This window comes from Drosophila busckii, chromosome X, assembly GCF_011750605.1.
Source record: "Drosophila busckii strain San Diego stock center, stock number 13000-0081.31 chromosome X, ASM1175060v1, whole genome shotgun sequence".
Taxonomy (NCBI): domain Eukaryota; kingdom Metazoa; phylum Arthropoda; class Insecta; order Diptera; family Drosophilidae; genus Drosophila; species Drosophila busckii.
Window position 1 is genome coordinate 18,515,913 of NC_046608.1, and position 15,617 is coordinate 18,531,529.

Below are 15,617 nucleotides of genomic sequence, written 5' to 3' on the forward strand. Positions count from 1 at the left end.
GTTGGTTTAATAATGGCAAACTTTCTGTCCCATACTTAGTCGACTTAGCCATGTTTGTTTTTGTTTCGTTGTCTGTATGAGCGTCAAGAACTCAGCAAGCTTTAGAGCTAGCGTTACCAAATTTGTTATGTAGCCTCTTCTATATACGCAGCAGCATGCTGTAGTTTTAAAAAAAATGTATTCCTCACTTTAAAGCTAGAAAACGCAGTATATAGCTTTCAAAATCGTTTTAGGCTTCGTATATTTAACAGCTAAAATTTAAGAAAAATTATAAGCAGCTTTTTTTATATTCAATGCTCTAGCTAAACAGTTTTTGCTATCAAAGCGCATCAAAAGGTTGGCTGCGCTGCTTTCTTTCTTTTTTTTTTTGACTATTTTGACGCTCACTTAATATTTAAATAAATTATAAGCAATTTGCTATCTAAACAGTTTTTGCTGTCAAAGCGCAACAAAAAGTTGGCAGCGCTGCTTTTTTTCTTTTGCTATTTTGACGCTCATTTAATATTTACGAGTATTAAGCGGTCCACGCATAATTGGCAAATGCACAGTCGCAGCTCATGGCAGCCACAGCAACCGCAGCCTTGCGCGCTGCCAACACACACACACACACACACACACGCATGCTGCCACATGCTGCATGCCACCACATGTGCCACATGCTTACAAACTTGCCGCTCGCTTGCTCAAATTGCAAGCGGGTCGCAGCGCATTATAATAATTGCACTTTAAAGTGCCGCCACGCCCACCGCCCTTCGCTGCACTGCTTGTTGTTGTTGTTCTTTAATAAATAAATAAATGCATTAAGCTGCGGCTATGAAAATCTCATTAATTGAGTTAACAACAAAATTGCGCAAAATTTATGCATAGCGCTGCTGGCTGACAAAAAGCTAAAAGCTATGCAGCATTTTTTTGCCGCTGTCACAAGCGCTTGAATCAATTTCCAGAGTTTTGTAAACTTCTGACGGCTGCATAAATATTTTGTATATTCTTACATAATTTATTTAATGTTTTGCATTTTTTTCTGCACTGCCTGTCAAACTGTCAAGCAGTGCAGCGAGCTTCATTGTTGGTTTGGCAGACAGCGACACGAGTTTAGTGCATATCACGCATACGCCATGTGTGCTAAGCCACACACACACACACACACGCACACTGTTGCCATTTAGCTAGCACTCAAATATTTTTGCCTGGCAGCTGTCTGCCTCATTTTTGGCGCACTTGACTTTGACTTTGGCAACATTTTCAGCCACAACGCTGCGGCTTTGGCTCTAACCCTAGCCCCTGGTACTAGCCCCAGGTCCTAGCCGTTGACTCAGCTCGTTGCTTGTAGCCCATTTGCATATATTATTGTGTTTTAATTAACTCGCTTGGCGCAGCGCATTGATTCGCTTGCCACATACGCATCGGTTGCAGGTCTGGGGCATGTGTGGCAAGCTTTGTGTTGCACACACACACACACGAAATTTGCATTTGCAAATGTTGTGCTCGTTGTTTCGCTGCTAATGAGCATTTTTAATTAAATGCAAACTTTTAATTTATGGCAACGAGAAATCGCATTACCGAGCATAAAAATAACTAACATATAAATTTAATGGCATATACAATAGTTGTTATCTAATTAACGTTAATTGGCAAATGCGTTTATTAAATTTAACTTGCTGCCCTAATAAGCTGCAAAATATATAACTCTATATAGTACAGTTGGCCTGTGTTATCTTTGGCTGCTGATCTTTTGTTGTTGACAAATATTTTTGTTCGGCCAAATTGTTGTTGGGCCATTGTCTGAGGCAATAAATTTGTATTAAAACTTCATTTGCATATTTGCTGGACAGAGCTTTGCAGCAAACGGACAAAGTTGTGCAAGAATTTTCGGTGTTGAAAAATTAAATGTCATTGCTAAGGCCATGGCTAAAAAAGTTATAAGCCAATGCCGCTGCCGCTGCCGCTGCCCGCTCTCGAGTCTCGAGTGTGTCTGTCAGTTGCCACTTGTTTCACTTAGCAGCCGAAGCTCAACTCTTGGGCTAGTTAATTTATCAGCAAATTGTTAACTGCAAAAGTAGTTTCTGGCCAAAGCCGAAAAGTAAACAAACAACAGACAAACAGACAGACGGACAGACAGACAGACTTGCCCACTGGGCAACTTCTACTGCAGCTTACTGCAGCTGCTGTGCTGACATTTTGATAAATTAAACATTGAGCTAACGCGCACTCTCTATCTCTCTCTCTCGCTCTCTCTTTCTCTCTCTTGTGTACTCTTGCGCTTGTTGCTTTTGTCAGCAGTTTATCAAATGCTAAGCTAAGCGCTGATAAATGCATTTTGATCACTTTGGCTTGGCTTGGCTGTCAACGCGCAGCTGCTATGCATTATATTAAAGCAGTAAACAGCTTTACCACGCATAAATAAATATATAAAATAAAAAAAAAAATATTTGTTGCTTGGCCCATGAGGGGATCGAACCCGCGACCTTCGCGTTATTAGCACGACGCTCTAACCAACTGAGCTAATGGGCCGTTCTGACTGCGGGCAGCGCAGCTGACGCCTGCTGCTATGCAGCACTTTTCGCTCACACTCTCTTTCGCTCTCGCTCTCTTGAGCTATAAATAGCTTATCAGCTGAACGCACTCACTTGTTTGGGAATTAGTGTGTGAAGATAATTTTCAGTGTGTGCAGCAGCAGCTTTAATTTCTTAGCTGTACAAACTAACAATGTGTGCGTGTGTGTGTGTGTGTGTGTGTGTGTGAGAAAGAAAATGAGCATAAAACAAAGTTTATGTGCAACTTTTTGATTACAAATGCAAATTACAACGGCGCTGCGTCAACGCTTGAGAGCGCTGCGAGGCAGAACTTTTTGATATTGCAGCAAAAATTGCGTCCAAAATGTTTGTTTGCTTATTTGTTTGTTTGCACACAGAGGGGGGAGGCGGAGGCGAAGGCTTTTGCCATTAAGTTGTGTGCGCTGTTTTGGCAGCAAGTTGACAAAACATTTCATTTGCGAATGCGTAAGCCCCACAGAGACAAATTTAATAAGCAGAGGGCTGCAGTTTATTAAACACACAAAGGGGTTGAGAAAGTTGACTGAGCATGAATCGAAAAGTAAACTCAAGCAGCTGTAAACAGATTTTGCAACAGATTTTAACAGATTTAACATTTCACATTCGAGTTCGCAGCACATGAACTGCAATTAAATGAAAAGTTTGAGCTTACTGCGGAAATGCTGCATTTAATTTGAGGTTATGGCCGCACCTTTGCGCACAAACTTTTTGCACACACACACACACAAATGAAATGAAAACTGACACCCATTGTCCAGCATATGCTGGAAAAAGAGCTTGAGAAATTAATTAGGCGAAGCTATCATTAGCAAATGGGCAGCAGAGCAAAAACGGATGTGAGCGTAAACAGCTGAAACTGAAAGACAAAAGCGACAGAGCGAGACAGAGCATTCTCATTCGCATGGAAATTAATTGCCTGTGCTCGAGTGCGTCGTCAAGTCAACTAACGAACAAATTGAGTAATGATGTGCCAGCAGCTGATGATGACGACGAGGACAATAAAAAAAATAAAAAAAAATAAAATAAATGCTTGTTGGGCTTCGACCGTGACAGGACTCGAACCTGCAATCTTCGGATCCGAAGTCCGACGCCTTATCCATTAGGCCACACGGTCAGTTGCCAACGAGCGAGCCAAAAGCTCTAAACGAGCTACAGTCAAAGCAAATCGCAATCAATTTGCAGCTATCACTTGAACAAGGGTGCGGGTGGGGGTTGGAGCGGATCGAGCGAGGCCAATGGCACAGGCATAAACATAAGTAGCAAAGGGAGAGAGTGAGAGAGAGAGAGAGAGAGAGAGCGAGTTGTAGATTTGTAGCATGGCCAGGTGAAGAATGTTGAATAGGAAGTTGAAGTGCAAGTGGGACTGGAAGTGCTCCCGCCCCCGCCCGTCGCTTGTTGAGTGCAAAACAAAGCATTGCGCTAATTAAGCAACGCTCTAATGAACAAAACTCGTACCCCTGACACGCCCCCCCACACCGCTCTCATCCCATCATACTCAAAGCACATACCAGCAGCTTCAGCTACAGCTACAGCTGCAATACCTTTACCTTTGTATATGCGACACAATAGAAACAGAGCGACACGTCTCACACACACACACACACACACACACACACACATGTGCTGTGTGTAACAAAAAGAGCTTAAAGAAGCAGAAAATACAACACAAACGGCAGCATGTTTGCTGTTAAAATGGAAAATGTCAAGGAAATGTGCAAAATGACTTGTAAAGTTTGTCGCTGTCTGCCTTAAGCTTTGATTGTGCCTTCGCCATTGTTACACACCCACACACACACACACACAAAGCAGCTTACATATGTATGTGTGTGTGCTTGTAATATTTTAAATTTACATGCACTTTAGTTTAAATTAATTAGCAGCTTGTGCATTCGCTACAGCGCTTGTCAAACTGTTTGCTGATTGTGAGATCTATTTATAGATCGCTGCGCTCTCTCTCTCTCTCTCTCTCTCTCTGCTGCTGTCGACTGCGCTGCTCGCTGGCAGCTCGGCCCATTAGCTCAGTTGGTTAGAGCGTCGTGCTAATAACGCGAAGGTCGCGGGTTCGATCCCCTCATGGGCCAACATACTCATATTTTTATTTTTATTTTATTTATAGCGAGCTCTCAATCTCTATACATTTATTTATTGTATGTGCATTTATCTTTAAATGTCATTTAGCAAAAATCTCATTACATTTATGGCATTCGGCATTCGGCATTCGCTTGCTTTTTGCTTTTTTGCCAAAAGTGGCCACGCCTTCCACTTCAGGCGTAGCCATAACACAAAAGGGGGAGCCAGCCAGCAATGACGTTGATAAGTTGCGCAATTATTGCGCTTCGTTGCCAATGCTCAAGCTATCGACATCACCGTCCTCGTCGTCGTCGCGTCGTCGTCGCATTCGATTTTCCACAATTGAATTCAATTTCATTCACAATAAAATTCGCTGGCGTCGTCATTATGATCATCATCAGCATCATCATTATCAGCTTGAGTAGCAGTTCAGGCTGGCAACGACCCCAGCTATAGCTTCAGGACGACGATATTCGTACATTTGACTCAATCTCAATTCAATTCATTCGATTCATGGCTACCAATTTGCAGGCGCCAACGCCGCAGCTCAAAAACAACATGAGCATATTTTTTGCTCTCATTTTTTTATGCTCTATACGTGTGTGTGTGTGTGTCAGTGTGTGTGTGTAAATGTTTTCATTTTCGTTGATTTTGTTGCGCCGCCTTTTGCTTTTGGCAGACATTCAAAACGAGGCTGCGCTTGAGCGCGCAAGAGCGCAAAGAAAAAAACAGAGCAACTGAAAAACAGGATAATGTGCATCAAATGAGCTGTGCGCACATTTCGCCCATGTCCAAATGGCGTCCACTTGGCTATTGAACTTTATTAGCCTTGTTCCAAAACATGAAACAGCTCGAGCGAGTGAGAGAGGGAGAGAGAGAGAGAGCAGCAGCCAGACTTTTTGGCTGCCAAAGTCAGTGAGTCAGTCAGTGAGCTCTAAGCTCAGTTAGTTAGTTGTGGCCGAGTTGAGGTTGAGCCGTTGCAGTTTATCAAAAGCTTAACTAAATACGCATACGCAGCGTTGAGCAATAATAAATGCACTAGCAGCCAGCACTAAAATACTCTAGAAAAATGCAAGCAAATTGGGAGTTGCATGCATAATATAATATATAATATTTAAAAATTGTAAGTGCATAAAAGTTTTATTTAGCATTTGTTAAATATCGAAGGCTGGCATTTTTTATATTATAAAAATAATATAACACTTTTAACTTGTGTTAAAAATATTACTGCTAACTAAATGTACACAGCTTAAATTTTCTATGGCTTAAAGTTAAACTAGGCCATATAATTTGTATAATAATATAATATAAATATATATAAATAATAGACACATTGCAGCTGTTGCTTGATCAAGTGACTTACAAAATGCTTTAGTTTTTATTTGTTATTTGTTGTATTCAGTTAGTTGCTATAGCTTTAATATACTAATCACTCTACGCTTCAGTTAAGCGCTTTGCCAGTTGATTAACGTTTAGAGCTATGCCTGGCGTATTTGTTATTCAAGTTAAAGTTTGTTTTGTGGACGTTTTCTAGTCTCGCATGCCCCAAGTTGCAAAGCAAAGCATTCCAAGCTTAATATACGCATACATCATTCTGTGCTGGTCGTGCATGTTTTATGTCCACTTTCTACCACCACCCACCCCATTACACACACACACACACACACACACGCAGAGACGCAGACAGGACATGTGACTTGCTAGCCCTCGACGTGGCCTTTGTCAACGTAAAGTTTTTGCTGCCGCTGGCACACACTGAATTACCCCTAAATTATGGTAATTTATTTTGCCCCAAAGAGCGATCCAACCAGCAACGACAACAAGACAACAAAACCAATGCGAAGCGAAGCAAACCGAAGCGAACGAGAGCGTTAGTCATTGTTGTTATCGCTGAACTCGAAATGAAACTGTAGCTGTGACTGTAACTGGACTGAAGTGGACTAGTCGCTAGTCTTACAAACTAGAGCGAAGTCTAAGCGGCGTGGCTGGCTGTGGAATTATGAAGTGGCTTAGCTTTTTTTTTTTGGCGACGGTCTGTCTGCCTTTGATGCCTTGATTTATACGCAAAATAAAGCAGCAGCGCATAGAGGCAGAGCCAGAGCCAGAGCCAATTAAAACGCACACAGAGCAACAAAAGGAAAGCGCAATGAAATTAAAAATAAAATGCAAATAACGCTGCAGGCTGTGAACAATTTTTGGCATTGGGATTAACATGTTGGACGCCAGGGGCTCATTAAATTGCATTTGCGCTCAAACAAGACCCGAGTGGCCAAATGCGTGTGTGTGTGTGTGTGTGCATATCAAACATCAAATTAACGCGCAGCGCAGTTCAAATGAGTGTAGCAAATAAAGCATTGCATACTTTACAGCGCGCTCATGTTATTTAGAGCGTTGCAAGTGTTGCTGCTATAAAAAGCGTTTAATACACACACACACACACACGCTCATTTAATAAACCATAAATGCTAAGCAAGTTGCCAACGCGTTGCGGCTTGCACTTTGAGTTTAGCTACAAAACCAAGCATTGAAATCAACTTAAATGCAATTTAACTAACTCGCTCTCGCTCTTCCTCTTCCTCTTCACACACACATAGACAAACACGCTGCAATTTATCGATATTGGCTGCATTCAGCCTGACACATATGCGTTGCTCTGCTCTGCTCTGCTCTGCTCTGGTCTGTTCACGATTAAGTGACCACAAATCCAGCAGCGAGCAGTTCCAGTCTCTTTCGCTCTCTCTATCTCTTTCTCGCTCTCAGCTTACGTCTCATTTGTGTTTGGCGTACGTAAAGCAATTATGACCCAATTGGCTTGGCTTCAGTTTACCATTGCAGTCGCCTCTCAAAGGATTGCCCAGCCTAAATCCCCACCCATTCATTTCTTGCTCAATTCTCTTACTCCCTTGCCTGGGGGTAGGAGCTGGGGGCTGGGGGGTGGTTGACACAGGTGTATTTAACCTGATTTGCTTGCACTGCAAAAAGTCTTCGAGTTTAGTTTAAACAATTGCAAAATACAAGCATTTTAGTGCATTTAGATCGTGTACTAAATTATGAATTTAATTGTGTTTTATTTCTATATAATATAGACAGATAAATATTGGAAGTTAATAATTGTATGCCAATTGATTAAATGAGTTATTTAATAAGTTCTGTATAATAATTTGAACTTAATTATTATTTTTTAGTACAAGCAGCGAAGTTAAATAAGCAACAAATCGTTTTTTATTTTAAGTTTTTAATGTTTTAAAAATTACAATTGCGTTAAAAATTTTTAGAGCTTGCAAGCATTTTAGTACATCTAGCTGCTGTACTAAATTTATAAAGTTACAGCTTGGCAGATTTTTAATACAATTAGTAGTAAATTATAAATTGTATTTTACTTTTAAATGGTAGCAAATTGCTGGCACTTTAGTACATTTAGATCATGTACTAAATTCTTTGCAGATTTTTACTACAATTAACTGCTGCACTAAATTATGAACTTGTGTTTACTTTAATTAGTAGCAAATTGCTGGCACTTTAGCTCATTTAGATCATGTACTAAATTATGAATTTCAATGTGCAGCAAAATTGATTGCAATTCAAAGCTTTTGTCTGTAGCAATTTCTAAAGTAAGCCACAGCTGTGACTAAGTATATGGCCCCAGTGCAGAGCTATGCGCTCTCGCTCGCACACACGCTTGCTGTCTCTTTCTCTTTCTCTCTGAGTGAATTGCACACTGGCTTTGTGCATGCAATGAAATTATCACTTTCAATTGCAATTGCAATTGCAGCTGGCAATTGGCACAGACAGGCAAGACAGAGAGAGCGCTAATGTGTGTGAAAGAGAGAGAGAGAGGCGTAAGCATACGCAGAGAGTGAAGGCTGGCAGGTGTTGAGTGCACGTAGCTGCCACATTGCCACATGCAGCAACTTTGCTTGGCCACGTGCCTCAAACTTTGCTTATCACTGCTACGAAAAATTCCAATTTCCCCACACACACAAACAAACAAACACACACACACATGCGCTATATGTGTGTGTGTTTGTATTTCTTGGCCGTTCATTTTCAGGCTGTTTGTGCTCTATTTATGTCTCGCTGTGCGCCATTTTGTTTACAGCATTTGCCATTTGGCGCGTTCATTTAATTGCAAGCGACAGAGTGAGAGAGAGAGAGAGAGAGAGCTGGAGAGCGAGCGGCGCTGTGTGTGGGGCAGACAAACAACATGCAACATGCAACGCTGTTGACTGCCTGCTGCTCTTGACTGAATGATATATTATGCTGATAAATTCTAAAGCAACATTTTTTGTTTCGTTTGCTCTCTCACTCCTTTTGACTGTTGCTTGCAATTTATGCTGTTGCTTTCATTATCCCTTTTAGTTATAAACAAATTAAACAAGTGCAAGCGAGTGCGCCGCCAACTCTTGCTGGCTCTTTCGCACTGCTCGCAATTAAATGCAACAAAACAAAATTCTTAATCATGCAACGCAGCCTGTCAGCCGCAGTTGCCTTTTGCCACACAGCTGAATTTACAGCTGCTGCTGCCACAAAAACAAACAAACAAAATATAAAAGAAAGTTATATAGCATATGCTTCCCCTATATATATATATGTCTCTGCTTATTTGGGTTTCGGGGCTAAGTTGCAAGCGCAAGTTGCATGCAACATCTGCCAAGTCAGCGTCGCCTAATTGAATTGCCTGCGCCGCTTTTAGCCGTTTTGGGACTTAAATCTGTTTACCAGCATTCGAATATAAATTAATTCACTTTCTTTTTTCACTTTCACTTTCTCTCGCTTAGCATAACTTAGCCTATTTTTAGCTTGTTTGTCTCCTTATTCTTGTTGTTGTTGTTTGTTATTGTTTTTTGTTGCTGCTGCTGCTGCTGACGCTTTCCTTTTTTAATGAGCAGCGCACGCTCTGCCTTTTTTTTTATTCTACTCTGCATATTTTCTTTGTTTTTTATTTTTAACGCCATTGCTTGCCTCTTGGCCTTGTGCCTATTATGACCGTGCACAGTGGGGCAAAAGCTAAGCATGCATTTATTATAAATATTATAAGACTACAACAACTACTAAGACTATAACTCAAACTATTAAATTAACAATTAGTTAGTTTTGCGCATTTTGAAAAGGAAAGCAAGAAAATATACTTATTTATATTTACATTAAATTTATTTAAATATTATATTGTAATGTCTTCAAAGTTTTGCATTTTTCATAAAAATTTCGCATCATCCAAAATTAATTTCAGTAGTTTTCTGTTTCTAAATTTAACAATAACAAATAATAAATACCAAAAGAAATGTTGAACAATAAGAGACACCCAGGCAACTGAAGCTACTACTTTTATGGCTACTCCTTTTGCTATAACTCTAGAGAGAGCTACTACAATTAAGACTACTACTCGCTCTTTAGCTAAAGCTACTACTACTATTACTATAACTGCGACTATTATGACTTCAATAACCTAAAGCTACTACTTTTACTATAACTAAATTCACTACTAATATAACTTCTACTCCTTTGACTTCTGCTTTAACTAAATCTACTACAATTAGCACTACTATTATGACTACTACTACTATTATTACTTAAACTTCTAGCTTACTACTACTGCAAATATTACCATTTCTACTACTACTTATGACTACTTTAATAACTAAAGCTTCTGCTTGTACGACTACTGCTACTTTTACAATAACTAAAGCTACTATTATGATAACTACTACTACTTTTACTATAACTATGTTATGTAACTATATTATGAGAAGCAGGACTACTACTATTACTATTATGACTGCTACTATTATGACGACTATTATTACTATATCTTTCACTACATATTATTAATACTACCTCTACTACTACTTTTATTACTACTACTACTTCTATTACTACTACTACTTCTATTACTACTACTACTATTACTATTATGCCTACAAACTCTACTATAGCTGCTAATAGTACTACCTGATCGGACTGCTACTTTGACTGCTCTTTCTACTGCTACTACTAACACTATTATATACTGAGCTTTAACCTGACTTTTGTCATACTGTGCAGCACGCTCATTAGCAGGTCAAGCCCCAAAGGCTTGCCCCGCTCCACTCTTGCTCGCTCTCGCTCTCGCTCTCGCTGTTGTTTGCTTGCTCTCAAGCTTGTAAATTTTTAGCCAGTCATCTTTTCGCATAAGCAATGACAACGCTGACAAAAGCATTATAGTGTGTGTGTGTGTGAGTGCCTGGAGACAAGATTGTAGCTGCCACAGTGCGTCGTAGTCCCTGTGGCGCTTAAGCGACGCTTGTGGCACGCTTCACTAGCTACGCTTAACGCTTTTTGTGGCGCTGCGCTGACTGCGCTGACTGCGCTGCCAGCGCTGCGTGTGTGTGTGTCGCTGATAGCGCCAAAACTGCCAGATGATTATCGTTGGGCCAAACGCTTTTTGTCAACTTTATAAACGAGCTTCGAGCTACAGCTACGAGTGGCACACGCAACATGCGGCACGTTCGCATATCGTACACATCCCATGGCTTTAACCCTTTTGGCCATTGTCTGTGTGTGCAGCTGCCTAACGCTTAACTCTGTGTGTGTGTGTGTCTCTGCACTTTGGCACCGTTTTGTTTGACTTGTGCCTTTCTTAACGCCCCCACCCCAACACGCCCACGCTCACTCTGTGTCTGGCTGGCTGCTGTTAATTGGCTGCCACAATTTGACTTTTTGCGGCTATCAGCAAACAAAATCAAGGCAAACTCAAACTCAAACTCAACAAACGCCCCAAGAAAAGGCAAAACGACAAAAAGGCAAAACTTGGGCAACATCATCATTGCCACACACACACATGCGACTGCTGCGCCACTTTTGTGGTGCGTGACTATCGAGCTGTGTCACAGTTTTGCATACGAAATTGAAAATTTTCACTTACTGTTTGCCCCGCACAGTCAAAAACTCACACACACACACACAGCTGAACTAAAAGTTATAACCAAGTTGAGTTTTTGCATTGGCAAGCGCTCAGAATTTTTCTTTTCTTGATTGTTGATTAGTGTCTAGGCTACAGTTTTAGCTGCTGCAGCAGCGCATCACTCATACGCCCCTTAAGCCCGCTGCCAAACAGTTTCTAATAGAATTTCAGTCCTCCCAAGCGACAAGCGACTCCCCAGCGAGCGCGCGTTACTGCATTTTGCTGCAATTTTAACAAATTTTGACTGCGCTAGTTAACTTAACACACAGAGAGCGTGAGCGAGAGCGAGCGAGCGACGCTTTTATGTTATTTTTGTTTTATTTTATGTGTTTTTTAGTGCTTGCTGTTTGTTTTTATGCACTTTGCTGTGCTCAAATGGCGCGCTCAACTAGCGCAGCGCGTTTGTAGCAGCTCAAGCCAAAGTCAGCAGCGTAAGCGACTTTAAGCGATTGCAGTTTGATACGCTTAGCGCAACAAAGCTGCAACCTTTAACTGCTATTGTTGTCATAATTTAATAAAATCTACTAAATTATTGCGCCTGCTACTAATTTATGCCTTGTAGCTTAGTGTACGCTTAGCCTCTTCAAGTCGCTTTGCCATTTGTCTGCGCTACGCACAAAACTTTTGCCAACTTTTGTGCAACTGCAAACAAAGTGTATATCAAAGTTGGCTGTGTGTGCTTTGGCGCTTTTGCTGTGCAGTCACGCTTATGCTTTGGCATATGTGCTTAAAAGCAGCTACGTATGTGTGTGTTCGTGTGTGTGTGTGTGTGTGTGTGTGTGTGTGGGTGGCATTATAAACTTATCATGAAATAAAGTTAGCTGTTATTCAAACCACAAAATTTGCTGCGTCGCGTTATTAAATCACAAGCCAGCGAAACGTTGCAGGTGTGTGCTTGTGTGTGTGTGTGTGTGTGTGTGTGTTGGTGATATTAACCCTGCAGTACAATTCACTAGCAACTTTACTGCTTACTGTACAGCAATTTTGCTTAAGCAACATACAAAGTTTTATTTTAATTAATTTGACTGCGGCTGCAATTTACACCAATTAGCAAATCAACAATAAATTCAACAACGTTGCAGTTTGTTATTCTGAAAAGCATAAGCTGCCATTGGCATAAATGGCATTAAACAATAATTTATTAATAGTTAGCATTGTTGTATGCACTGCTTGCGCTGCTTTGCATTGTTGAAAATCAACAATAAAATCAACAACAATTGCTAGCAGCTGAGACTGCAAGTCAAAAGAAATTGTTAGCATGAGCTTGAAAAAAAACAATAATTAAACAATAGTTAGCATTGTTGGCAGCACTGCTTGCGCTGCTTTTCAACAACTTTTCAATTGCTTTGCATTGTTGAAAATTAACAAGAGAATCCACAATAAAAAGAATTGAAGATTGCAAAAAAAGCCTAAAATTTATACATAAAAATAGAAAAAAAATGAATATAATAAAAATGTTAACAAATTGAGCAACAGCTGCAAATGCAATAAAGAAATAAAGCAGCGCTTTGCATCAAATTTCAAATAAAATATAAACAAGCTTAAAATGTATAAAAATTGTAATAAATTTAATAAAATTTGTATATGTCAATAATTTAGACTAAAGCAGCTAAACATAAAAGTGCCAAATGCTGCTGAATGCGGCACATTAATTTGTGCTATAGGGTATGGCACATATATAACACACACATGTGTGTGTGTGTGTGTGTATGCATAGCCAGGTGCATAAAATGGCTGCTGCTGCTGCTGCTGCTGCTGCTGGCAAAAGCAAAAGCAAAGGCAAACATAACGAAATCAAGCGCAGCGACAAACCATAAAAAGCAGCAGCGTTGACATTTTCTCAACTTAATTAATTTTCAGCTACACCAACTAATATACACACACACACACACACAGTCAGTCAGCACAGACACTTGAGGCTGTGCGCTGCGCTCTCTGGCAGTTTGTTTAGCTTTTGGCTTCGTAGTTTGTGGCGCTTGATTAAGTTTGACGGGGGCGGCGGCGGCGACGGCGGCGCTTACACTGGCCAACATAAATATTTGAATTTCAATTATAATGCGTTATGAATGGACGAGCGAGCGAGTGAGCGCCTAAATGATTGAGCAGCAACTTGCGGCAAGTGCCTCGAAAAAATGCTATCATTTATTTATTTAAGAGCTCAGGGCGCAGTGCAGTTGGTTAATTGTTGAGCTATGAGTGGGTTTATTTATTTAAAATTGTTGTTGCGATCGAACTTGAACAAAAGTTGAAGCCGCTGCACTTTGCCGCTTGCGCTTCATTGGCGCGCAATGAGTGCATAAACTATGGCGGGGGCGTGGCCCACACACAAAGTTGGTTAGCAAACTCAACCTAACAATGCACTTGGCTAACTTGAGTGGCGAACTTTGTAAGCAGCCCTCGTCAAAATGCTGCTGCATTCGCCTAACGTTTTCTTCTAAAGTTAAGTAAAGTTTGCTAGCGCTTTAAGCTAAAGTGGGTGGTGCTTGGGTGGGTGGTGCGCTTGTTTTGTAATCATTTCATTGCTTAGTCAAAGCAGCAGGCAAGCGGAAGTTATTATTTGCCCATGCAACTAACTAAAAGCAGAATTTACAAAGTGCGACGAGGCGAAATTAGTTGCAGCATAAGCAACAAAGCGACAGCACAGATAACGAGCGAAAATAAAAAGCGAGAGCGAGTAAAAAGTTGAAATTGCAGTTGAGCAAAAGTTTTTTGCTTTTTTTTCGAGTGGGAGTGGGAGTTGAAAATTATGGTGACCCGCAGAGTTGTGAAACTAATTGATGGTGTTGGCATTACGCATACGCAACGTTGGCATTAGAAAAAAAAAATCTATAAATTGCTGTCAAGCAGCCAACGAACCCGCCACTTAACACCTCCTGCCACGCCCACATATTGAACAACAAGTTGCCGTCGCCGCCGCCTTCGCTCAGTGAGCTGCAGTCTCAGCCGTTGTAATCCACTTAAAGCGGATGCAAGTGTATTGGCATCCTTAGTGGCAGCAACAGCAGAAGCAGCAGCTGCTGCCTTTGCGATTTGCATAATGTTGAGCAAGCTAAAGAGCGAGCGAGCGGGCGGTGGGTGGAGCTTAGCCTCTGCTCAGCTGCCAACGACAAACTACAGAAGTGAATTCTCTATTGTTGGACAATGGCAAGGAGCAGTCGTTGAGGTCTCAGCCTGTCGTTAGCTTGTTTATATTTTATGGCATTTTATTTACTAATAAAGTCTTTATGAACTGAAAAAGTTGCATATGCCACACACACACACTGGCACACACACACACACCGAAACTCAATTAAAGCAACTGCTTATATCATTTTCATGCTCGAAATGGAATGCGGCACAAACAAGTTTCGGCCACAATTACCGCAACGCCAGTGCAACAGTCCAAAACATTTTGCGGCCTGCAGGCAAACAAATATATTTAGCAACAAATATTAAATAAATAAATGCGCTGCGCTGCTGCGCTCTCAACGCTTTTGTTGTTGTTATTGTTGCTAAACATAAATCAATTGTAGTTTGAAAACTCTGACGACGACGACGACGACAACAAAATGAGGCAGATCAATCATTCAAGCTTGCAACAAGCAGCGGCTGCTGCGTGTGGGGGCAGGTGTCATGTCTGTCTGCCTGTCTGTCTGTCCTGTGGGGCACGCACATGTTGCAGCTCTCACGCTTTTAATGAAAGCGGCTGCGACGATTCATCATTCGCTTTCTTTTGTTAGCAAACAAAGCAGCGGCAAGCAACGCCTCAACATTATGTTAGTTGCATTTAATCAAGCGCCCTCTGGCGGCGCCCACTGATATTTATTTTTGTATTTAATTGCATCAGCATTAAAATCACGCATACGCTCAATTGCCCAAACGCATTTCGTTGCCAATAACAATAACAATAAATGCAAATTTGCAAATTTTAGTTTAACACGCGCCGCCGTCTCCATCGATTTGATTTATTATCGCATTTAATTTATTGTCAAATGCTAAGCTATATAAATATTATTTGCCTCAAACTGAAGACGCTGCCGTTTCAAAAGCTCCTGATAAACAATTCAATAGCGTTG

The 15,617-nt window shown here is 40.9% G+C and overlaps 3 non-coding genes across 3 annotated transcripts; 1 reads left to right on the forward strand and 2 right to left on the reverse strand.

The window, feature by feature from the left end:
• Positions 1–2,437: 2,437 nt before the first annotated feature.
• Trnai-aau lies at positions 2,438–2,511 on the reverse strand. The gene has a single exon. It is a non-coding gene; the product is annotated as a tRNA-Ile (tRNA).
• A 1,082-nt stretch (positions 2,512–3,593) lies between these two features.
• On the reverse strand, positions 3,594–3,666 carry Trnar-ucg. Its single transcript has one exon. It is a non-coding gene; the product is annotated as a tRNA-Arg (tRNA).
• An 893-nt stretch (positions 3,667–4,559) lies between these two features.
• On the forward strand, positions 4,560–4,633 carry Trnai-aau. Its single transcript has one exon. It is a non-coding gene; the product is annotated as a tRNA-Ile (tRNA).
• The last annotated feature ends 10,984 nt before the right edge of the window (positions 4,634–15,617 follow it).